The sequence below is a fragment of the Stegodyphus dumicola genome, chromosome 1 (assembly GCF_044657685.1).
Source record: "Stegodyphus dumicola isolate Sdum_Otavi_A_Nest chromosome 1, ASM4465768v1".
Taxonomy (NCBI): Eukaryota; Metazoa; Arthropoda; class Arachnida; order Araneae; family Eresidae; genus Stegodyphus; species Stegodyphus dumicola.
In genome coordinates, this window is record NC_140768.1 from 108,050,522 (window position 1) to 108,075,907 (window position 25,386).

The following is a 25,386-nucleotide window of genomic DNA, read 5'->3' on the forward strand; positions in this document are numbered from 1 at the left end:
TTCGACTCACTCTTAGTACTTCTACGGGAGGAACCTGGCATGTCACAGGCTTATGCAGATGACCTTATTGTGTTATTACAGGGTTTCGATATCGGAACCCTACATAATCAAGCTCAGCAGATCTTAAATAAAGTTTCACACTGGGGTGATACAAATGGCCTTTCTTTCTCTGCTGAAAAATCTGAGGTCATAGTTTTCACGTGGAGAAGGAAATGGAAACTGGCAGATTTATATCTGGGTCACCAGATTATTAAGCGTAAGGAATGCGTTAAATACCTAGGATGTTACCTGGATAGTAAACTTACATGGATCACCCATATAAAAGAAAAGGCACAAGCTGCCACAAATGTTCTAGTACTTTGTAGGCGAATCGTTGGTAAACAATGGGGCCTTAACCCAAAATCTACTCTATGGATTTATACTGCCATTGTCCGGCCAATGCTTTCTTACGGATGCGTGGTCTGGATTAATGTTATTAACAAAAGCTCGTATTTAAACATTTTACAAAAGGTGAAAATACTTGCTTGCCTAAGCATTAGTGGGGCTTTAAATAGTACCCCTACTGCTGCATTAGAATTTTTACTGCAAATTCCACCCTTGAAATTATTCTTGAGCGGAGAAGCAATTAAAGCCATGTATAGATTGAATAAAAATGGCACATGGTGCCAAAGGACAGGTTTTGGTCATAAAAGCCACCTGAAAAGCCACATTGACATATGCCTGGACTTGGGCAATGAGATCCCTATAATCTATATGCCCAAAGATGCAATTACTAAAACAATAGTTCCAGATAAACTATTTTCAACTCATATACCAAAAAGGAATGAGATAGAATCTCTAATTGACCTAATTCCAACAGGCTCAATTGAATGTTACACAGATGGATCAAAATCCAACTTCACTGGAGCTGGAGCTATTATAAGGACCAAGGGATCTGAAGAAGATTTCATTAGATTTCATCTATACCTTGGTAAATTTACAACTGTTTTCCAAGCCGAGGTTCTGGCGATCAATATGGTCGCCAAGGAGCTCTTAGCTAAAAATACAGTTAATAAGTATATATATATTCTCTCTGACAGCCAATCAGCCATCCTTGCCCTGGCTAATCGTGTCAAGTTACAAAACTGTGTTTTGAACTGTACTCAAGATCTCAATTCTCTGGCTCAGGCCCATAATATCATTAGTTTAGTCTGGGTCCCAGGTCATTGTGATTTTGCTGGAAATGAACTAGCTGATAAAGTAGCTAAAGATGCTTCGCAACTCCCCATGTCTGGCCCAGAACCATTTTACCCAGTTTCATATCAAACGGTTAAAAAAGAAGTAAGAAGCTGGATAAAGAACAAACATGATGATATATGGTCTAAACTTCCAGACTGTGCTCATTCTAAATTGGTGCTCAGTACACTTAACTTTTCAGGTAAACTCATGCACCTCTGTAGAACTAACTTACGCCAGGTAATTCAAATTGTTACTGGACATGCTTATCTAGCTAAGCATCTCCACAAATGTGGTCTTGTTGAATCTCCTCTCTGCCCAGCTTGTGGAGAAGAAGAGGAAACATATTTTCACTTTTTGGGACGATGTCCGGTGTTCTCTGTCCCTAGAAACAAATTCCTTGGGTTTCCCTATATTACCTTTGATCAAGCCCTTTTATACAAAGGGCTCTCTGGCTAGGGTTTCTGATGTATACTAAACACCTACAGGTAAGGTGAATATGGAACCACAAGAAACAAGCTTTGAGACGCCCTGTGAGTTCTTTTTTTTTTTTTTTTTTTTTTTTTTTTTTTTGAAAAGAAACTATGCAGGGATTTCCCTCTCATAGCTGTGTTTTGGAATATAATGATATCAAATCTTTATACACTACCTGGCCATTTGGCTTGAGAATGCACCTCTGCTCTCCTTATTTATTTATTTATTTGACTCTCCATCGCACTCTTGTTTGGTCAAGAATTGCGTTTGGTGGTTTGGGAGGGATTGAATCGGTTTTCCATCCAATAGGGAAGTTTTTACGATCCAGCCGACACCTTGAACTTAGAGATGGGATCTTTTGCTGATACTATAGATTTGGTGTCAGTTTGAGATCTTATCTATTTATTATTTACCTTTTACGGGAGTTACCATTTAAATCCCTTAACTTAAATGATCAAATGGCGGAAGAGTAATGGGCAATTTTGCCTAAACTCCTTTCCTTCTTTTCATAAGAAGGAAGCGCCCTATTGTTATGTTATGTTATGTTAGCTCGGACAGTTGCTATGTTACCTCCTTGTTAAAGAAATCGATTCCTAGTATTTGCATCTAATTGCGAATGTGGGCCTTAGCTTCAAGCTCTACTCAGGGTTTAGCCCATAAGAATTTAGCAAGTAAGTTAACAGAGAAAGATTTACCTGCATATTATTCTCATCTTGTACTGTTTTACTTTTTGTCTAGAAAAATAGTAAAACTTGTTGTGGGGTCACCATTATGCGTTTCACTGAAAACTCACCATTGAATTTTTCGACAGCGAGCATTACTTATGTATACATTAGCGGGAAGGAGGGAAGGAAATCTTGTTGGTCCTAATTAAGTTTGTTTTATCCTAATTATCCTAATTTGCTTTATCCTAATTGTTGGTCCTAATTAAGTTTCCTACACAGACTAATTAAGTTTGTTTATCAAATCGTTTATTAAATATGTGAGTAAAATGTAGAATTAAAATCTTAGTTTCTTTCAAATGTGTAAGAAAGATTTCTTCTGTTATGTCATTTTGTGTTATTTAAGTCCTGATCATCTTTAAAATGTTTCTGGAATTGTTTAAAAAAACCATGTCATCTTCCTCATTATAAATCATAATTTAGCAATCTACGAAAGGTATTAAAAAACAAAAATGGTAAGTTTTAAATTTTATTCCCCTTTCTCATTTTAAGTTTTTAAAACCTCGAAGTGAAAAAATGCTTATATTTTTCATATTTTATACATTAAATCAGAATTTAAGAACCCTGGGAAGTGGAGAATGGGGCACTTGCTTGTATACCCACGGCAATAATCAGACCTTTTAAGTTCGATTTAGATTTGATCTAAGTTAAAAATCCTTTAATTCTATACAAGTGAGAGCCATTTCCTTTTCCTAATTCTTTTTCTATGCTCTTGGTGACGTCTTTGATTTTGTAAAATCTTGATTTTAGTACTCCTATCAGGTATGCTAGGAACTAAGCTTGCAGAATCCTAATTTTTCCATTTAAGTTCAGAAAATTCCAAAATGATCAGGATTTTTCCAAAACGAGTATTTCCTTATTTTTTAGTCGCTTCTTGAATTCCTGGAAAATAAAATGTTTATTAAATCGGTTGCAAGTCACGTTGTAAAATTCAGTTACTAAATTATCATTGAGACTTTCTTCTGAAAACGGATTCGAGCGTTTCTAATGAACGCGGATCGAAACCGCGTTGAATAGATAGCCTCTTTATAGGCACAGGATTGGTACGGTTACTCAGAAACCGGCTTCCGATCCTAGACTATGTCGGTTTTATGCAACGAGACATATACCCGTTATATGAAGTCGTTGGTTTTATGCCGGTGTCAATACTTTGTAGATATACTTAAAAACGAATAATTTAATCAAATTATTAGCCTTTTCATAACGCTTTCCTGCTAATTATAAGCTTTATATATGCTGTGAAAATATCGATTATATACCATAATCGATTTCTATAACGCACCGAATGCATGCCGCTGTGGAAACTATGCAGTATCCATTGTATGTATGCCCACGGAGATTCTGTACAAGGGAGAAATGTACTCCTATATACACTGTGCCCATAAAGGTCTTTATCTGGCCTTTATTTTGGCAACCGTTGGACTTAAATATATACTTCCAGTTACAAAAATGTAGTACTTAGCTGCAAAGCGAGGGTGGCAGAAGCTCAAACTCTAAAAACCCAAACCTCCTGTTAAATACACAACAACTACTATGCGTTCTGGTGAGAACTACGAAAAGAAGAAGTGAAAGTGATGGTTCAAATCATCTAGTTAATTAACATAAATCCTATAAACCAGTGGTACAAAAAGTTCTATGTTGGATTTTACTTTTAGGTTTTATCTTATCAATTCATAGAATAGAACAATAGAAGCGATAATCCATAGCCATTAGAGATAACTTTATAAAGTCAGCCGTTGAGCAGTTCATGATTAGTTAAATAGTATTAGAAGTTATAATTCATTATAATACTATTAGAAGTTGAATACAGAAGCAATAATAGCATTGAAATATTTCTGAACTTTATAGGAACATTCTCAAAATTCAAATGTTTCTTCAGTGAAGTGTTATAACCAATTGTACAATAAAAATTTTTTTAATTGAGTGAACACAAATAAAAGTTGAGATTGCTTAATTTTGTCTATGAAATACTCTGAAACTATTCAACTTCCATTGCCAAAACTGAAGTTCGTGAGGCCCTATTTGCAAATATAGGCTAGGGCCAAAGCCTATTACGGAGGCTCGCCTAACTAGACTTCGCAGCGGTAATAAATTTTCCCTCCTAATGGCTCAGTCGCTTGTCCAGACTTACTACAGAAAACTGAGCAAAGCTTGCTGCGCAGGCCGATCTTCTCTAATTTTTTCAGTATCATAGATGTCATTGAAACATTTTACGTGAAATGCATTTTGTAAAATTGTTCGTGAAATACTGTTATTATTGAACATTTTCATTGAAAGTTATTTAAACAAATATACGTCGTATCTACATAAGGCCTTTATTTACACCATCGTTGGTTGTAGATAGATATTTCCATTCGCAAACTCGTTACACAAAATAAACACAAAACGTTTGACTAACGGACCACAAAATTTGCCCGAGATATTTAATTTAAAAATTGGAATATCATTTTGAATTTGCATTGAGGGATCGGTCAATAAATAATTAGAATAATTCTAGGTTGATCCCCCTTTAAATGTCATTCAATGATATTTTTTGTGATTTACTTATGTCTTTATTTATAATTTTGTTACATCTGTATGCCGAAAGAATTTTGATATGAGTAATTTATAGGTTTTTAATGTCTAACATTCCGTTATTAATGTACTCGTGAAGTTTTATTACTTTAAAGTCATAAGCTGCTCATCGTAAAATAATCATTAAAGTACAAATATTTTTCCTTTTTAATTAATGCAAATAATATTACGAGTTGGCTACCTGCCAATACTGAAGCCTGCCGATGTTATCTAGAACACGAATTCTCTAAGGTTCTGCGAATAAGATCTCTAAAAAAAAAAAAAAAACAATAGTAATGATTATTATTTTTCACTATAATTTACATAGAAATACTCACCACGCAGCCTTTTAATATCAAAAATCTTTTTCTAAGCGATATTTTTAGTTGCGTACAGATGCAAGTATTTCGATCTTTAATATGTGTACGAGTACTGAATATGATTCCCTATTTCTGTATCAGTTATCTCGGTCAAAGTAAAATGTGAAGTTTGACAATTTATTCCCGTTTTTTATTTTCTGTTATAAGGTATTTCTCCCACCTTCTTGGCATGCCTTCGTGGTGTGGTGGTCTGCACGCTGGATGCGTATTCCAGAGGTACGTGGTTCGATTCCCGGCGAAGGTGTTGCATATTTTTTATCTTTCCTGCTTCCAAAATACCTAATGTCTCTACAATGTTTTTAAAACTAAGGAATGAAAAAAAATGCTTAAAACTTTACCTATTTAAGTAATAAATCAGAATTTAGAGAGTGGAAACTAGGTGTACTTTGCTGTATATCCCAGAACAATAACTAGGCTATCGAAATTCGATTTAAATTGTATCATAATTAAAAAACTTTCAGCTTTTACATGAGAGTCATTTCTTTTTTCTAACGCTTTGCTACTCTCTTGCTAACGTATTTGATTTTGAGTCTTGTTTTTAGTATTCCTAATAAGTATGCTAGAAATTACGCGAACAAAATCCTAATTTTTCCATTTAAGTTCAGGAAAGGGTACAAAGAAAATGTCAGGAGAAAAAACTGTATTGGTATTTCTCCCATTTCAGGACAGTAATTAAAATTGAATGATGAAGTCATTTCGTATGCTACTGCAGTTTTAGAAATCTACGTTGGCGAATTATTTCGTCATTTTATATTCTATCGTCGCGTGGGTAGTGAAAATATACTCTTGAAGTGCATGCAACATACATTAGCAACCTAAGTAATAGAATTTGTAATTAAAGTAACGTATTTTTTTTAATTTTCTGTTCGAATTTAATTTATTAATTAGTAAGATTTTTGTTCTCTATTTTTACGCTTATTTTGTTTACGCTTATTTTAAATTTGTTCATCTGCAGACTAAAAGCATTGCATTTGAAAAAAAAAAAAAAATTTTCCCGAATTCTTTCCAAGAAAAATAAGTTCAGTCTTTTTAAAATGCTGATATTCTAAACATATTCTTTTTAGTTGATTTTTGAAAATGGTAGATTGCAGCGAAGGCAAATTTAAACTTCTTATTTTAAATATATTTGTTGCATCAGTAGAATTTATAATGAATACCGTTGTCATAAATCACGAAACTGTTTCGCTAAACAAATCAAGTAAATAGAAGAAATCTATTTGATTATCAGAACCTTCAATTAACTGGCCTATCAGATCAGTGATCTACTAATGTTTAACTACTGTTGAAGTACTGTTGTTTCTGAATGTTTAACTACTGTTCAGTAGAATTTATAATGAATACCGTTGTCATAAATCACGAAACTGTTTCGCTAAACAAATCAAGTAAATAGAAGAAATCTATTTGATTATCAGAACCTTCAATTAACTGGCTTATCAGATCAGTGATCTACTAATGTTTAACTACTGTTGGTTGGTAAATTTTATTGCTCTTGGATAACTTTTTCATAAGTGCGGAAATATTTGACTGTTTTCCATAAATTTGGAATCCTCTGAAAGCCCTTCCGGAGAGGAATATTTTGACACATCTTTCAAGAATTTTGGACATTTTTTTGAAATCTTACAGGAATTTTTGGACTTTGGCAGATCCGTTAATTAGAAGTACAACAATGCAACATAGGATTTTGAGTTCATCATTCAAGCAACTTACATCAAATTATCATTCAAAACTGGATTTAATGCATAGTTTGGATTAATAATGGATACCCTCCACTTGTTCAAGAAGCAATAGGACTAATTTATACAACTTCTCGGACATCCCCGGTATTTTAGAATAACTTATTAAGATTTTTAACTAATACTTTGTAAAATCAAATTATTAGCTTATTTACTAATTTTGTTTCATATTTTATATGATATTATAAATAATATGGTTATAATTTATGTTATTTAATTCATTTACATGATTTAATTGTAATAGATTTTAAATTATTTTCATTTTCAGTTCTTTGTATGTCAGTTAGTTAGAAATTCATTATAACTTTATTTACTGTTCGCATAATTTTCAAATTGTAGTTGCCACTCAAATATTTCTTAATGATTACACGTACTCTTTAACTCATATTTTAATATTGACTTTCATTATTTAAATACTTTATTTGAATATTCATTATTTGGATACAGATACCATTTAAATTCATTTTCCATAGGATTAACATTATAATATCATTGACTTAACTTACTTTACATATAACTCGGCTACAATTGTCTTACTTATTTTACATTCTTTATTAATATCATTTCAAGTAGTTTAAGGTGAAATTTTATTTTTGTTGCCTGTTAATATTGTTATATATATAGCTATTTTATACTGTATAAACTAAAAGGACTAAAGGAAATACTGTTAAAGTTAAGGAATTTACATTTCGACGAACTTTTCTCGAAATCAGACTGATTACGAAGAACTTTTACTGTAAAGACACTTTATTTTATGGCCTCAGCTAATGATACTTCCTCTGTTGTGACCCCATCTGTGGTCTCAACTCCTTCCACTTCTGTGAACAATATTGATTCTGATAATATTAGTACAGAGTACATATTTTCCCGTATTGCTGCAGCTCAACAATTCACTGGGTCAGAAAACGCTAGGCACAAACTGAATAAAACCTATACTAAATTCTTCACAGATTTGTTCTTATTATTGCAAAAAGCATTTTTGGATAGAGATTCCCGTATTCTGGAGGAACGTGTGCAAAAAGAAACAGCTTTAGCACTTAACGATTCTTTGCTGAAATCTCTATCTTTGATTGACCCATCCTTAGTTCCTAATTCTTTAGTTAATTCTGACCCAACTTCTCAACAGCCTCCTAATAAAGAGGACGATTCAACTTTCACTCTTGTGGAAAAGAAAAAACGAAAACCGCGTTTACCAGTGAAGTCTGAACATGTTCTGTTAATTGGCTCTTCCAATTCAGATTGTTCACCACAGGATATTCAAAAACAACTTGCCTCTAAATTGAATCCTAAGATAATTAAAATTCCAATTAAACAGATTCGACCTGCGAGGAATAACGAACTATTAATACGCTGCTCCACAAAGGAAGATATATTGCATTTGAAAAACACTTTGAAAGCTTCTAAAGAATTGCCGAATATCAAGTTTCGAGAGCCTAGAATTCCTCGTGAATCGATTATAATCTTTGGAGTTCCTGCTGATTATACTGCAGACGATATAATAGAGTCCTTCGACCATTTACACTCATTTGGAGACCTATCCCCGATTCACCCTAGCACACCATTACATCGTGTAGATTCCAGGAACAACTGGATAGTTCAAGTCGATAAATCATACTTTGATCAAATTGGTGAAAAGGGAAGGATCTACTTGGAATTTACTTCCTGCCCATATAGAAGGTATTACCGTCTGCAACGCTGCTATAATTGTCAAAAAATAGGACATTTAAGCAGATTTTGCAAGGAACCACCTAATTGCGCTAATTGCTCTAAATCGCACGATACTCCTACGAGGGATTGTAGTGATTCACCTACCTGTGTCAATTGTCTAGATTCTAACTCAAATCTCAAAACCTCCTTTGATTGTAGTCATCCGGCGAATTCTAAAATATGCCCGTCATACAAGCTAGCGCTACAGAAACTTATGCGGACCCAAGCTCAGAATTGAAGAATCAACCTCTTGCAATATCTGATCCATCGTCAACTATTCATAAATCAAAAGAATGCCACAATTTGAATTGTGAAACCAACACCTCTAGACTAAGTTCATTAAATCCTTCTAACTTAGCTATACGCACACTTGATTCCATAAAATTTTTGCAATGTAATTTACTACGTTCTATAGTGGCAACCAGTCACATGCTTCATCAACAATTGGAATTGGGAATAAACATTGCTCTGTTGCAAGAACCATATATTAAACTGGATGGTACAATTGAGGGAGCTTCACTCCCTCTAAAACAATTCTTCTCTGATAATAAACTTGCAGCAATAGTTGTAATTAGTGCTTTTAATCCAACTTTATGGCATACTACGGAACACACTGTTTCCATTTTATTGGATGTAATGGACCTCCGACTCTTAATTATAAGCGTCTATTTTCCTCCAAGCCAAAATATTGATAACTTACTATTTGAATTAGATTTCTTACATCGCACCCAGACCCAATTTATTTTGTTGGGCGGAGACTTCAATGCTTCGAGCTCTTTGTGGGGCTCATCAATGGAAAATGCCAGATCAACGTCGGTGCTTGAATTTATTGTATCTCACTCATTAATAATATTAAACGCAACGGACTCTCCTCCAACTTTTCTAACTAGTCGTGCTAGAGGTTGGCCTGATATAACTCTTTCTTCTCTGCAACTTACTCAATTAATTAGTAATTGGTCAGTAGATGATATAATAACCTTGAGTGACCACAAAGCAATCACATTCCTCCTTGAGTCACCATGTAATTTTATAGTTAAGAGACGTTTTAAGATAAATTTTCATCAATTCGAAGCTTTTAGAGCAAATCTTTCTCCTTATTTGGAGGAGATTATTTCGCAATTTCAGAATTGCTCCACACGGAAGGAACTTGATATTGCATATGAAAATTTTATTAACATCTGTTCTAATGTTTGCAAACATACTTTTAAAGTTAAACAATATCGTTATCACTCTTCAGCTTCATGGTGGACAACAGCTTTAGCCAAAGAACGCAGTGAAGTGCGAAAGAAACGACGTCGCGCACAGGCAGAGAAAACTCCTTCTCTCCGTCAACAACTTTTTCAGTTATATAAACAATCTTATGCGGTCTACAAACGACATATTGCAGAGGCAAAACTGACCTCTTGGAGAAATTTCTGCTCAAGAACAGTCGATTCATTTGGAGTTGTTTTTAAGATTGCGACGGATAGGGTTTTTCGCCCGTCCTCTTTACCAGCTTCCTTAAATCCAACAGGAAAGGATACATCAGATGTTTTAGCTTCTGTTTTGGAGAATTTATTTCCTCAAGATTCCAATGAAGAAGACTCTACACAACAAGCTTCCTTGCGCACTTCTTTTGTTCATTCATCAGTGATCTTTCCTTCAGCAAATCCTCTGCCGACCAATGAAGAGATTTCTACAATAATTACTATACTAAATATTAAAAAGGCTCCTGGCCCAGATAGTCTGGACAATGCATTTATTAAGATGTTATACCGTCTCTCTCCAGACACCATTCATCTATTTGTTCGTAAATGTTGGGAGATGCAATATTTTCCCAAAATGACAAAAATAGCAGATGTGGTCTTATTCCATAAACCAGGACGAGATTCTTCACAAGTGGCTTCATATCGCCCTATAAGTCTAATCCCTGCATTCGGGAAATTGATTGAGAGGGTGATCTTGGGCAGACTCCTCTACTTTATGCAAACCAATAAAATCTTAGCACAAAATCAGTACGGCTTTATGAAGGGTAGATCTACAGAGCATGCCATTTCCAACTTGCTAGACCAAATTAATATCAATAGAGCAAATGATTTACATACCCTGATAATAAGTCTTGACATCCAGGGGACCTTCGACTCTCTGTGGTGGCCGGATATCTTTGATATTCTGGTGGCCATGGAGTGTCCGGGGGATCTCCTGGGCCTTATTCGCAGCTATATGGGTGATCGTTTTATTCAAATTATGCATGACAATGGAATTGTCCGTCACAAGTTATCCAAGGGTTGTCCCCAAGGATCCTGTCTAGGTCCTATTTTGTGGACCATAGTTGCCAACTCTATCCTTATAACTCTCAAGAATGAAGATAATTGTTCAGTCATCGCTTATGCAGACGATTTTCTGCTTGTGATCTCAGGCAAATCTAGGCTGGAATCAACAGCCCAGCATATCTTAAACATCTTTTCTGCCTGGGCTCGACAACATAAAATAATTATTTCGACTACCAAAACACAAGGTCTAGTTATTGGTGCTCGCCGCCCACTAAAACGAAATCCATCACTCAAGCTGAATGGTACATCTATTAAGATCGTCCCTCAAATAAAATATTTGGGATTAATAATTGATCAAAGACTCTCTTGGCTACCACATATTAAATTTCTTAGGAATAAACTTATTAATTTACATCAGAATATGAGACGAACTACAGCCCCAAGCTGGGGAGTCTCACAACGCCTACTCAAAATTTGGTACCAGACTGTAATTGAAAAAATTATTTTATATTGCTCTGGAGTATGGGCTGCTCATTTGACGAAACTGGAAAAAAGAACTTTACTTTCAATCCAGAGATTATTTCTAGTTCAAATAGCTCGAAGCTATAGAACGTCCTCAACAGTAGCACTTCAAGTTTTAACAGGCATACCGCCAATAGATTTGGTCGCTGCAAGAGAAAATACTTTGAGTAGGGTTTTACGTCTCACTCAAGATTCTACTCTATGGGGATGTACTTACAGCACGGCTATTTATGATAAGAAGGTTAATTATCAAATTTGTCATCCAGCGGCTTTTAACCTTCAAAATTCGATATCTTTACAACCTGTTTCTTTCTCTAAAGGCATATCCATTTTTACAGATGGATCGAAAATGTCCACTGGCACAGGCAGTGGTTTATGTATCATGAATGGCATAAATTTATTACGTGAATGGCGAAGACGTTTAAATATAGAAAATTCTGTCTTTCAGGCAGAATTAACTGCACTGAAAAAAGCCATTTCCTTATCTTTTGCATTTTTACAAAAAGTCACCATCTATAGCGACTCTCAATCCAGCCTCCTGGCTATCGCAAATCCTAATATTCGACATAGCCTGGTTTCTTCAATTCAGCAAGCCCTTCTAAATTTACCTGATGCAATTCGCCCACAATTATCGTGGATTCCTGCATACCAAGGATTTGTAGGAAATGAGCGCACAGATGTTTTAGCGAAGCAAGCCGCTCAGGGAACAATGCTACCTGAACATGCCCTTCCATTGCCGCCTTCCCATTTGAAAAGATCAACATTTACTCAACTAATCAGTGAATGGCAATCACGTTGGACTGCTGCAACTACCGGTAGACGAAACTTTAAATTCTTACCAAAAGTCTCCGTTGAATATTTAACCACTTCTGCAGCCTTAACGTATTTCCTTACTGGACATGGACCATTTAAACAGTACTTATTTAGATTTGGGCTTAATGACTCAAATATTTGTGAATGTACTCTTTCTGAAGGCACTCCTGAACATTATGTATTTGATTGTCCGGAAATACGCCTTCACTTGCAGAGACCACCAGAGACATCCTGGCCAATATGGCTTACACATATTACGTCAAACCCTAATTTGTATGGTAAATTAATTAAAATAATTCAACAATGTTCAGAACTTTGCGCATATCGCACTTCTTAGTGTTACTGCTATATGTATTTTACCTGTATATTTATATGTATTTTATTTTATTATTTATATATTTCTGTATTATTATTTTTATGTATATTTATATCTATATTTATATGTATAGTTTCATTACTTAATGCCTTCAATTCTAAATTCTATTTATTTATTTTTTGTATTCTAAATTGTTTATTCTGCAACCTTTGTGCAATTATGCAATTATGGATAAATATCCTAACCTTGATAGTGACTATGTATAAGCGAGGCAACCTTCAACTTGTAACTGAGCCTTTTAGCAGATGTACTGTGATGCATATTCCTGCTGAACTTGTTATTTTAAGATACCTCGCAAAATTATCAATAAGTCTTTTTCTTTTTGTCATTTATGTATACACTCTTGAATTAATGTGCCACTTGGCAGAAGATGACTATGTATCTAAAGATGACTATGTATCACTTCTTAGTGATACTACTATATGTATTTTACCTGTATATTTATATGTATTTATTTTTATAATTTCTGTATTTCTGTATTATTATTTTTATGTATATTTATATGTATTTTACCTGTATAGTTTAATTACTTAATGCTTTCAATTCTAAATTCTATTTATTTATTTTTTGTATTCTAAATTGTTTATTCTGCAACCTTTATGCAATTATGCAATTATGGATAAATATCCTAACCTTGATAGTGACTATGTATAAGCGAGGCAACCTTCAACTTGTAACTGAGCCTTTTAGCAGATGTACTGTGATGCATATTCCTGGTGAACTTGTTATTTTAAGATACCTCGCAAAATTATCAATAAGTCTTTTTCTTTTTGTCATTTATGTATACACTCTTGAATTAATGTGCCACTTGGCAGAAGATGACTATGTATCTAAAGATGACTATGTATCACTTCTTAGTGTTACTACTATATGTATTTTACCTGTATATTTATATGTATTTATTTTTATAATTTCTGTATTTCTGTATTATTATTTTTATGTATATTTATATGTATTTTACCTGTATAGTTTAATCACTTAATGTCTTCAATTCTAAATTATGTTTATTTATTTTTTGTACTCGAAATTGTTTATTCTGCAAACCTTAATATTTAAGTCTACTTCTGTTTGCAACTATTTTGGATAAATGTCCTAACCTTGATAGTGACTATGTATAAGCGAGGCAACCTTCAACTAGTAACTGTGCCTTTTCAGCAGATGTACTGTGATGCATATTCCTGCTGAACTTGTTATTTTAAGTTACCTCGCAAAATTCTCAATAAGTCTTTTTCTTTTTGTCATTAATGTATACACTCTTGAATTAATGTGCCACCTGGCAAAAGATGACTATGTATCTATTCATTGTAACTCTGTAATTTTCTTATGATTATGCACTAAATGCCCGTCTGACTTGCCAGTCTCTCCTGAGGCTGTGGGTCGTTAGTAGTAGATTTTACCACGGACTGAGCATTATTCTGATTGGAATACATAGGTCAGAAGCTCATCCCGTGGCGCCCCTTGGCCTATCAGATCACAATTTTTTATTACTATTCTGTATCTAAGGGAAAGAGGAAAGTAAAATTTCCGGAGTATTTTTCTATTTCAGTTACTCAAATACTTGTAGCTGCAGAACTGATGAAAAGAAAAATAATACAGACATTATGTATCAAGTTGACAATATCATTAGTTTTTCAAGTCATGAAAAAGTGATATGGGTGATTAATTGGATGAGAAAATTGACTTTCAATTGTTTAAATGCAAGATCTTTACGAATTATGGGAGAGTTAACCAACAAAGAAGTCAAGTTTTCCGAAACAAAGGTCATATTATTAATATAAAATTAATACTTTTCTGATCATTTTTTAAATGAAAGAAAATTAAAATCTTTGACAGTATACAAGAATTTCATTTCGGTTTTGGTTTGGTTTATTAGATTACGGCAAAGCACTCGAGGGCTATCTGCCTTAAGGGAGGGATGCCTTCGTAGAGGACTTTCTAAGGGAAACTGGCTCGTATACACGTTACGCATGGGGAAAACCACGAAAACACCCATGCAGCCAGCCCGTTCGCGGGATTCAAACCTCGGACCGAACTACCAGTGTTCAGCGACGTTACCGCTCGGCCGCTGGTGGGCTAATTTCATTTCGGAAGGAATGCAGGGGACTTAAGAAATCCAGTTGTTTTACCAGTGACGATCAGGCTGTCAAAAAAAAAAAGTTTGATTATACCAGAACACTATTAGGATGTCATTCAGTTGGTTAGAACAAGGATTCCCAATCATTTTCTTGCATCGACCCCTTTTAAATGAAAGGATTTCTTCATCGAATTCTGTAAGGAAAAATTTTACGAGCTCCATGAAATATGACGTCATTCTTTATAAGGTATTTCTCCCACTTCCTTAACGTGCCTTCGAGGTGTAACGGTAGCACGCTGGGCCGGTCTCCAGAGGTCCATGGTTCGATTCCCGGCGAAGGCGGTTGTTAATTTTTCATCTCTACGGCTTCCAAAAATCCTAATGACTCTACAAGTGGCGCCCGAACTAAAAGGGTTGAGGATGATAAATCTCCGCACCCAGGATTTGGCGACTAGGTCCCCTAAAACCCTAGTCGCCCTTTAAAAAGGGCAGTATATAAGGTATTTCTCCCACTTCCCTAGCGTGCCTTCGTGGTGTAACGGTAGCACGCTGGGCCGTTATTCCAGAGGTCCGTGGTTCGATTCCCGGTGAAGGCGGTTGTATATTTTTCATCTTTTCTGCTTCCAATTAACCTAATGACTCTACATCTTAAAAACGAGAATTAATTTTAGAAACTTTTAATGATTAGTTTTTTTTGTGTGTGGCAACGTTTATCTGCATTCCATGAATTTGTTTTGAGTTGTGGCTTTCATTTTGGTTTCAGATGTAAACATTAATAAATTTGAATTTAAATGAAAGATTTAAGTTTGACATATGTCTCAGTTCCGGGCAGGAAATATTTGTAGTTAGAGTCTACTATATTATTTCCTTATTTCCCTCCTTTTTTTTTTTTTAAACAAATCTCTTACATTTTTCTGTATAATATGCAGTATTCAACATAATGGTGATATACTTAATTGCATGTAAATAACTCAAAGGTAGCAATTATATTAAGAATATGAGCAAAAATTTTAAAAACATGGTTTATTATATTTGTGTCTAATTATTTTTTGTATTATTAGTCCAAAGGGGCTTTGTCCCTGAAGGACAATTGTTTTCGTCTTGCCATTTTGCGTTGATAAACGGCGAATCACTTTTCAAACTGTTGCCACAAAAAGTTAGAGTCCTGCATTATATTTGAAGAAATTAAATAATGAAAAATCTGCATTAATATTTGTATATTTATAGCATTGCGATAAAACAATTGTACATAGAGCCAACGAATTTTGAATGACGTAATCCTCCTACGAATATGGACATGTCAGATTTGGAATTTGTTTTATTAATGATTTCATATTTTGTAAAACTTTAACGAATTTTTGAATAACAAACTGAACGATTTAAAAGCGAGTAATGACAACACTCTACGGAGAAATAAAAATCTTTTTATTTCCAGCGCACGGAACTGTGTATCGCAAATTCTAAAGATACGCTCATTTTAAAATTATTTCGCTACATTGCTATTGAACTTAATTTTATGGTTTATGTGCAAAGAACATGATATTTAATGAATAAAGGTAACACACAAAATGTTAAAAAAACGCCCCTTTGGACGTAAATTAAAATCTGAAACCTTTCAGATTTTTTTTTAAATTTTATTTTTGCTTTTTACAAATATAAATAAGTTTTCTGTAAGAAAATTACAGATTGCACTTGTTCGATTTTAATTAATGTAATGTAACTTGATGTATTTATGCAATTTTTTAATATTTGGCATAAATTCGTAATTTAGTTTTTGAATCACATTGCTCAAAAATATTCAGTCTGTTTCTTGTTTCCCATTCTAGTTTTGCTTTCTTCATATTTTTATTGTGTTCTTGTGTTTTATTATTTTATACTGCATTTATTGCATAAAAATATATAAATTAAAAAAAGTATTATTGATTTTTTAAAATACAAAGTTAGCACAAATGATTCATTTGTTTTGAAAAGGCTATATTTTCAAAAGAATTTCACGTACACACATGAAAGATATATGAAAAGAACCATAAACTCGCTAAGTTTATACGCCCTCTACAAATATTCAGTATACGCCCTTTTGGTGACAGGACACACGTCTAGACGATAATCGAGCTCATTCCATACATTTTATAGCATTGGTGTCCACATGTTCGTCCTGTCAATTGACCAGATGTTCGAAATGCCACAAAAAATTGTGTGGAAGATTTTGCGTCAACGGTTGCATTTCAGACAGTACCATGTGAACCTCTTGTAAAAATTAAAGCAGGAGAATTACGCCCGTCGACTAAATTTTTGCGTCAGCATTGGATGATGAAGATCTCGCCACCAAGAAGATATTCCGCGATGAAGCAACGTTCCACTTATCCGGGAAACTTAGTGAAATAATGAAAACAACTTGATGAGTTTGTGGTTCTTTTCATATATTTCTCATGTGCGTACCTGTTTCAAAATGAATGAATCATTTATGCTAACCCTGTATATTGAGAAATTTTAATGAATATTTTTCTTTTAAATTTCTTTTATATTATATCTTCCTTATTAAATGATACAACTTTATATAAAAACAATTAATTACCAGTCTTATTAACATGTTTTTTCGTAATCAATAGAATCTTAATTACTCCGATCAATAAGCCGGTTCATATTCGTAATTGACTCTAATTAAACCGTTGTTCATCATTGACCCATCCTGGGGGGGTTCAATACCGACTCCGTTGGGAACCTTTGACTTAAACAATGCTGATTTTGAATCCATCATTTCATGAAAAGGTACGTTTTGCGAGAAACATTGTTGAATTCCGTGGATTTTTACTATTAAAAGTGCAGTGAACAGAAGATAATAATATTCAATAAAATATTCTTGCATTTACAACTAGACCTCCATAAATACAAAAGGAATTTCATGATATATAATTTGTATCATTGTGTAGTTTTCTGAAATATGTCCGATCTGTAACAAAATATTTTAAAATTGTCGAGCTTCGATTTGTTTAAAATGCAATGAGAATCTATCACGCAAATGAATAGATATTTTTCATATTATTGAAATTAGAGTACTCACATTACTAATTCAGAAGTCAAACAACAAAAATCAGCGTTATACCTACAAAATTTTCACAGGACTAGTTTCGATGGTTTTACCGAACCATCATCTTCAGCTGCAAAACCGCAAATGAACAAGATAGGAAATAATGTTGTTTTTAATTTTGTTGTTTGACTTCTGAATTAGTATTTATTCGGCGTGTTATTGTGTCTTAAGTACTCACATTATTCAAATAAAATTCAGAGGATCCGGAATAATTTGTAACTGTTATGCATCTCATAAAATATATATGTGGAATAAAATGAATTGAAGAAAATATTTAATGAAAATATCGGTGTAACAAATTAAAATGCGTTTACAATAGATTTATAAGACAGGTATTTAAATCTGAGTAGTGTGATTTAGAAAAATTTAAGTATTCTATGACACGTTTAATGCTTTTTTAACCTTTGGCTTTTTTAACGTTTAACCTCTTTCTTTATATTTCGGTTTTCGTCATCCCAAAGCTTATAATGTTGTTGAAACTCACCGTAAGCTTAATTTAATTTTCAGAATAATTTATAAAATAACTTAATAACTAGGGAGATGGAACACTTTGTTGCTAGGAGTAAGAGAATCTTCTGAAGGCTCTCACGATATATTTCGACATAACTGTCGTCATCTTAAAAAAATAGTTTCCAACTGGAAGTTAACACCAGGACCATATTTATTAACTAAAATGTATAACGTATTTTTAAATTGTTATATTAAATTTAATTTTGGCGATAATCTCTACTATTAAATAATGATTAATCTGTTTGTATTTTTCTTTCATTGCGGAAACACGGCAGCACCTGAAATCATCCAATTATAAACATATATACTCCTCCACCCAAACATGTCAACTCGAAGCCAAAATCTTGAATTTCAAAGGTTTTTATTTATTTCATATTCTGTACAAATTTACTGAAATTTTTACTAATAAAATCATCGATTTGAAAGCTAGCAACACTATTTGAAAGTGTCAACACTGTTCGAAAAAAAAGACATTTTTATCTCCAACTCGCCAGACTGTTGCTTATGAAAACTCTCCAGGCTGACACTTATGAAATGCTTTTAGATGATCTTATTCATCTTGAAAGACTTTTGTTCCATCTGGAAGTTAAATCAGGATCTCTATTAAGTACTATCAGGCAGCTGTTATCCATGCAACTACCAAAGATGACAGCCAGTTTTCTTTTATTTACAGATTAATTTGCCTAAGCGTTTCTTTAACTTTTGATTAGATAGCATTGATAAGTCTTTAAACCCTTCGTGCCCTCCTGTTTCTTGTGTGACGTCACTGACTCTTAGTCTGGTCAAAAGCAACTTCCTACAACCTATTTAAATGAGTGATAACAGCGTTGTGAAAAGCCTAACTTTGTGACCGCCATCGTTTCAAGAGTTGTAGTCTAAGCGGCCACCATTCTGATGATTGGACAAGCTGACATTTAAATCCAGAATTTGCCTTATTTAGTGCAGATCTTTTAATTTGTTAAACTACTGAAATTCTGTGCAGATAATTTCTGCTTAGACACTATTAGATAACAAGAAATATTGCTGTTTGTCCTTGGCATTGATAACAATATGATCATATGCACTTTAGTACGTGATTTTAATTAAATTGTTAAACAAAAGGAACGAATAAATATTTTACCATATAATAAATATTGTTACGAAATGCCCAACTGCGGTAAGATAGCTTTCCTGTAAGGCGGGTTTATGGTTGCCAGAAAATGTCAAGGGAAAGCAGGGTTGCTAGATTTGACGCGAAGTCGGCCATTTGGCGACAAAATTGGCGATATGCCACAGACGGATGGAGAACATTCTAGAACGAATTCTTACCGGTTTGGCCCAGAATGTTCTCGAAGATGGGCCAAAAGCTATATAAACCGTGCCTGTACGCGGAGTAGCAGTCTAGTGCCGAGTGTATCACGACTTGGTGCATCGAGAGTGGGCATCATTGAGGCTATCGAGTGTATCGTCGAGTCCATTGCGAGCTGTAGTGCGGACATTCTCGAGAGTATATTGGATTCAGAGAATGACCGAACCGAGCCGGGAGCTGTACTCTAGTGCTTTGCCGTGAAGCTGTCTTCACCGTTATAGCCTGATAGCCTGAAGACTGTGTTGCTGATTGTTTCGGCATGTTTGTCGTAGCTTTTCGACGAATAAAAACGTGTCTTTGGAACTGTCTTGAGTAATACTGGCAGATAAATTGTGTTTTGATACTTTATCAAGTGTTGTCGTCAATTACTCCAAATTCACGAACCCGTAAGAAAGCAACAATATCAAGATTCTTTAACAGAATGCTAAATAAAAGATATTAAAGGCACTAAATAAAATATCTTTAAAAAACTACCTTTTCGGTGATACAAGTTATTTGGTATGTCTCACACACACCATATACAATGCGACATTGGATTATCCTGTATTATTCGACAGTAAGCCTTAATCGAGTAAGCCTTAATCGGAACTTTTGTGTGTTTACTTTATTTATTAGATATCACGTTCTTCGTGCTTTCAATACATAAGATTTAATTCAACAGCAAAATCACAAAATAATAAAAAAGCAGCCTATCTTTAGAATTTCCGATTCTGACGGATTTAGACAGTCTCACGCGCTGGAGATGAAAATGTTTTATTCCACATAGTTTTTCCCCTGCTGACTTTGTCAATAAAAAATTCGTTAAAGGTTTTACAAATATGAAATATATAATAAAACAAATTCCAAATTCGGGTTTCCAAGGGCCCATATTCGGGTGGAGGGCAACTTTATTAAAAATTTGATGGCTCTAGGTACTGTTGTTTTTTCAAAATGCGAGATACATTCATGCAGATTCTCCATTACTTAATTTCTTAAAATATTATACAAGGCGATAATATTTCGTGGCAACAACTTGAAAGTTGATTGAATGCATTTAAGTGTTTCGACGCAAAATGCCGTTTCAAGACTAAGATCCCTTTTGAGCTGAAAAGAAAATAAACTTTCTGATGATTCCTAATTCACAACGTAACAATAAGACATGAGATAATACGATATCAGTGTGGCAATAATGTTATACTTTTGTATGCAACAAAAAAGGTATTGTCAAATGCTTCCTATAAAAGTGTAGTTACGCGGAAAAAAAAAAGTGTTCTTTCTTAATCGAGGTCCCATGTACCGCACTGTTATTTTGCTAACTCATTCGTTTCACTTTCGAGAATTTAATAAGTTGTGATGCTTGATCTTAAGGTCCACTTTTCTTTAAAGTAATCGAACATGATAACATTTCTCAGTGAAAATTTAATTAAATTGTATTTCATTCTTCCCCTCTTTACTGAAGTAAATGCTAGGCAGATCCATTTTCTTTTGGAATCTTCACAAAAGTGTTTTACAGTTTTATAAAAATTTCTTCGTAATCTGCTCAAATATTCTAATTTATAGGGGATATTCTATAATTTCGTTGTCTCATAATTTAAGAGTACAACCCGAACTACTTGGCACACAAATTTCTTTCAGCCAATTTCTTACAGCATGTAAGTAATTTTAGGTACAAAAGTTGAGGTATACAGGAAACTAAAATTTGAAAAGTCGTAAAATTTATCCCAGGAAGAACAGCGCTGCCTTATTTTTAGAATGAAGGATAATTAATTTAGATGTTTCCATTTACAAGGATATTTTAAAAAACTCTTTCTCTTAAAATTTTAGGTACAAAAGTTGAGGTATACAGGAAACTAAAATTTGAAAAGTCGTAAAATTTATCCCAGGAAGAACAGCGCTGCCTTATTTTTAGAATGAAGGATAATTAATTTAGATGTTTCCATTTACAAGGATATTTTAAAAAACTCTTTCTCTTAAAATTTTAGGTACAAAAGTTGAGGTATACAGGAAACTAAAATTTGAAAAGTCGTAAAATTTATCCCAGGAAGAACAGCGCTGCCTTATTTTTAGAATGAAGGATAATTAATTTAGATGTTTCCATTTACAAGGATATTTTAAAAAACTCTTTCTCTTAAAATTTAGGGAGAGGAAGACAAACAAATTTCCCTCATCCAGGATTCTGCGGTCGATAAATATTTCTATGTACAAAGCGCAGCATATAGGCCATTGAAATTTGAAAAATTTGTTCAAAGACAAAAGGTATTCCGCGTTCTTAGAATGGAATATAGTAATTTTTTGTTATTTAATCGAAAATATCTTTTAGCAAGATAATATTCTTCTATTTTTCAAAATAAATCAGTAAAATTTTCTATGCGGTTAATAATTTAACTCTTCCCTACTACGCAAAAGATTTGGGTAGACTTTGCTGTACCCTGTTCAACCAGCCATCTTCTTTTCTCATTAAATTATGATCGTAGTCCTAGTACTTGACAGCAGAGATTGACAAAAGTGATGGATCTATAATTTAACGACATAATGCGAATTTGACTGTGGAAGGAGTCCTTTCTCTTTTTTTCTTCTACAGAATTTTCCGCCAATCACTTCTAATAATAAAGTAAGCCGATAACCATAACCCATAACCTTTCGCCCCAGGGACTAACCTTTGGCTTTTGCAGGAAATTGTTTCTAAACCTTCCGTAGTTTAGTAAACGAAAATATACTAAATAGTTTACTATACATCTCGATAGTTTCCTAACAGAAAAAGGATGATTATACCTTCAATGTGCTTGGACTTTGAATATTTGTATTAAGGTGTCCTACCGGCAAATTCTCAACTCTTCTTAAAATTGTTGTTTCTATTTAATATGATTAACGGTAAATTTTATTTTGAAGGCAACCTTTTCTATAACTCTCATTTTCAACCCACGCTTTCTTGCCATAATGAAATTTGAGATTCGAGCATAGGGTGGAAAGCTATTATTTAAGCCGGTGTCTGCTTTATTTCAGATAGAGCGTGTTCTGCCTCTCAGCCACGTTGCTTCTGTGCTAGTTAAGCTTGCTATTTTACGGCCGTGCATTGTAATTGCTGGTTAGTCTGCGTGAATGGTATAGACAAGAACTACGCGTTTAAATATCTCTGTACAGCTTCGGAAGATTATTCAACTTAGAATTAATTTTAATTTTAAGTTTTCTATTTTGAGCTGACGCCAAAAGTATTGGGGAGCCCCTGCAAGCACCAGGAGTGCCATCCATACATATTGTTCTTGGGTTAAATAAAAGGTTCTTTTCACCCTTCTTATGTCTTCTTACCAACACAGTTGAACTTAGCGAATAGTAGCTTCACAGTTCAAGTAAAGATATAACCTTCCAAATAACTTTTATTTAACTAAAATCTTATAGGTTATATCTAGTATTTCGAACAATTTCTCTAAATCAGATAGATGTACCCTATCTTTTCTAGTGGAAGCACTCTGGTTGGAGTTAGGAATGGTCGAACTCATCGATCCTTTATAACTGTTATCATCCAGAATGATAGGCCGTCGGTAGTTTGGCCCATTTAACATTAGTTTGGCCCTTTAATCGTTCATTAGAAATTTAACCATCGGTCATTAGCCTTCTTATCGCCAAAGCGCGTCCTGGATCTTTCTTGAGAATATTATACCCGTGAATAGGGAGGACATATAAATCCAATGATTTCTCCAGGATTCGAACCTGATTCCAAAGTTTTAGTAGCCGACTTCGAAAACCACCAAACGGAGCAGGGTGGCGAGCTAGTAGATCACGGTAGGTTATTTGATTAGAGAAGGTTAGGTTGCTTGGATAGGGCAAAGCATACGGGTGCTGTTTGCTTAAAGGTCTTTGTGGAAATTTTGCTAAGAGAAACTGGCTCATAATCACGAAACGCATGAGGAAAACTACGAAAACCAGTCATGCAGCTAGTCAGTTCGCCGAAGATCGAATCCAGGTCCAACTCCTAGCATTCTACAGTCTTAACAAATAGGTCACTGTTGGAGATCTTTATAGGTAAGCAGACTAAGGCTATATGCTTAAGAAGGATTGCTTTCGGGAAGTACGTTTTCAGGAAACTGGCTGGTATTCAAATTAAACATAGAGAAAACCACGAGAACGCCCATGCAGACAGCCCGTTTGCCGAGATTAGAATTTAAACTATTAGTGTTTAGCAGGTGTACGCGTGGCCATTAATAGTTATTAAAGCTCCAAATTTCAGCATTAAGAGCTGCGGCTTAAGTTTGTAAATGCTTTACCTTTACTCAATATAGTTATTTCTTATTAAACTTTTCGCAATTTAAGTAAATCTTATACTGTTTTCCTTAGCTTGTCACAATATTGGTTGAAAGAAGAAAATTATGCAAATTGAATGACAAGCCACATACTCTCACGTCCAAAATTATCTTTATATGCATGAAATCATTGATTTCTCAAAAACTGTGAAACAAAATTTTATAAATTTGCGTAGAATGATACATAGCATCATAACGCATAAATAAAAAATTTAATAGCACTGCGTATAACATAAATCTGTAGCTTAAAAAAATAACAATGGTAATAATATGCCACGAGGGAAAATTAACAGGAAAACAATTAAGGCCTATGAATTTAATATATTGTTACGTTTTTCTTTCTTCCTCTGACACCAGTTGTTACGTTATTTTCTTCCTTCACGTTCGTACGGGGTTCGTATGGATTTGGAGTGAATAACGACGACACTTGATGATGAAGAATCGAAACACACTTTATTAAGCTAATATTAATCAGGACAACTCCAATAACACTTCTTACAGTCGTCGAAGATCTACTATAAACACGCTGGAACAATCAGCGACACAGTCTTCACACTGTCAGGCAATAACGGTGGAGACAGCTTCCTGCAAAGCACCCGACTCTGCTTTCCGGAGTACAGCTCCCGACTCTGCTTGGTCGTTCTCGGAACTCCACGTTCTCTCGAGACTCTCCATGCTACAACTTGCGATGCACTGGACGACACATAGAGCTCCTGACTCTCGGTTCAGTCTTTTCCGGAGCTCAACACGCTCTCTCGACGATGCACTAACCGCGATACTCTACGACAGTGGTGCGCAAACTGGGGGTCGCCAGAAGTTTTTTTGGGGTCCCAAATTTTTATGAAATGCATTATGCCTGCATGTTGCATACCATACAGTGTACATATAAAGAGTGAAGCGCCGTCACTCATTGTTTAATTGCAATTTCATGCTGTCTGCTCTTTCTTTGACCGTAATGCGTAATGTATGTAAAGTGTGAAGACGCAAGTTTTTCACTCCGGTAGATAGCGCCCTCTTCGCGGTAATTCCCCAGTTTTACTGAAAAGCTCCTATTTGACTAGACTAGACGTTAACCGCAGGGAAATGGAAAAAATTCGCTTCCCTGATCAGCCAATCAGATGGCGAGGTACGCGGTGTATCTGATAGTCAGAGTGAAGACGTTCGCATGAAGTTGTAGCATGTAGCAGTTGGCCTGCAATTGTTTTAGTTTATCCTCGAGTTTTATCATGTGACGTTGTGTAATTATGATTTTTTATATTTTTATTGGGCTTTGCTACTCTTTGTTATCAGGTATGTACTATCATTAGAGAATGATCTCTGTTAATTTTATTGAATTTCTCGA

At 34.4% G+C, this 25,386-nt stretch overlaps 1 protein-coding gene and 1 non-coding gene across 2 annotated transcripts in view; both read left to right on the forward strand.

Annotated features, from left to right (window-relative positions):
- LOC118205002 (prolactin-releasing peptide receptor-like) overlaps positions 1-25,386 on the forward strand; it is a 291,435-nt gene that overhangs the window by 131,179 nt on the left and 134,870 nt on the right. The gene's annotated exons all lie outside the window — the stretch shown is intronic.
- On the forward strand, positions 15,346-15,417 carry TRNAN-GUU (transfer RNA asparagine (anticodon GUU)). Its single transcript has one exon. It is a non-coding gene; the product is annotated as a tRNA-Asn (tRNA).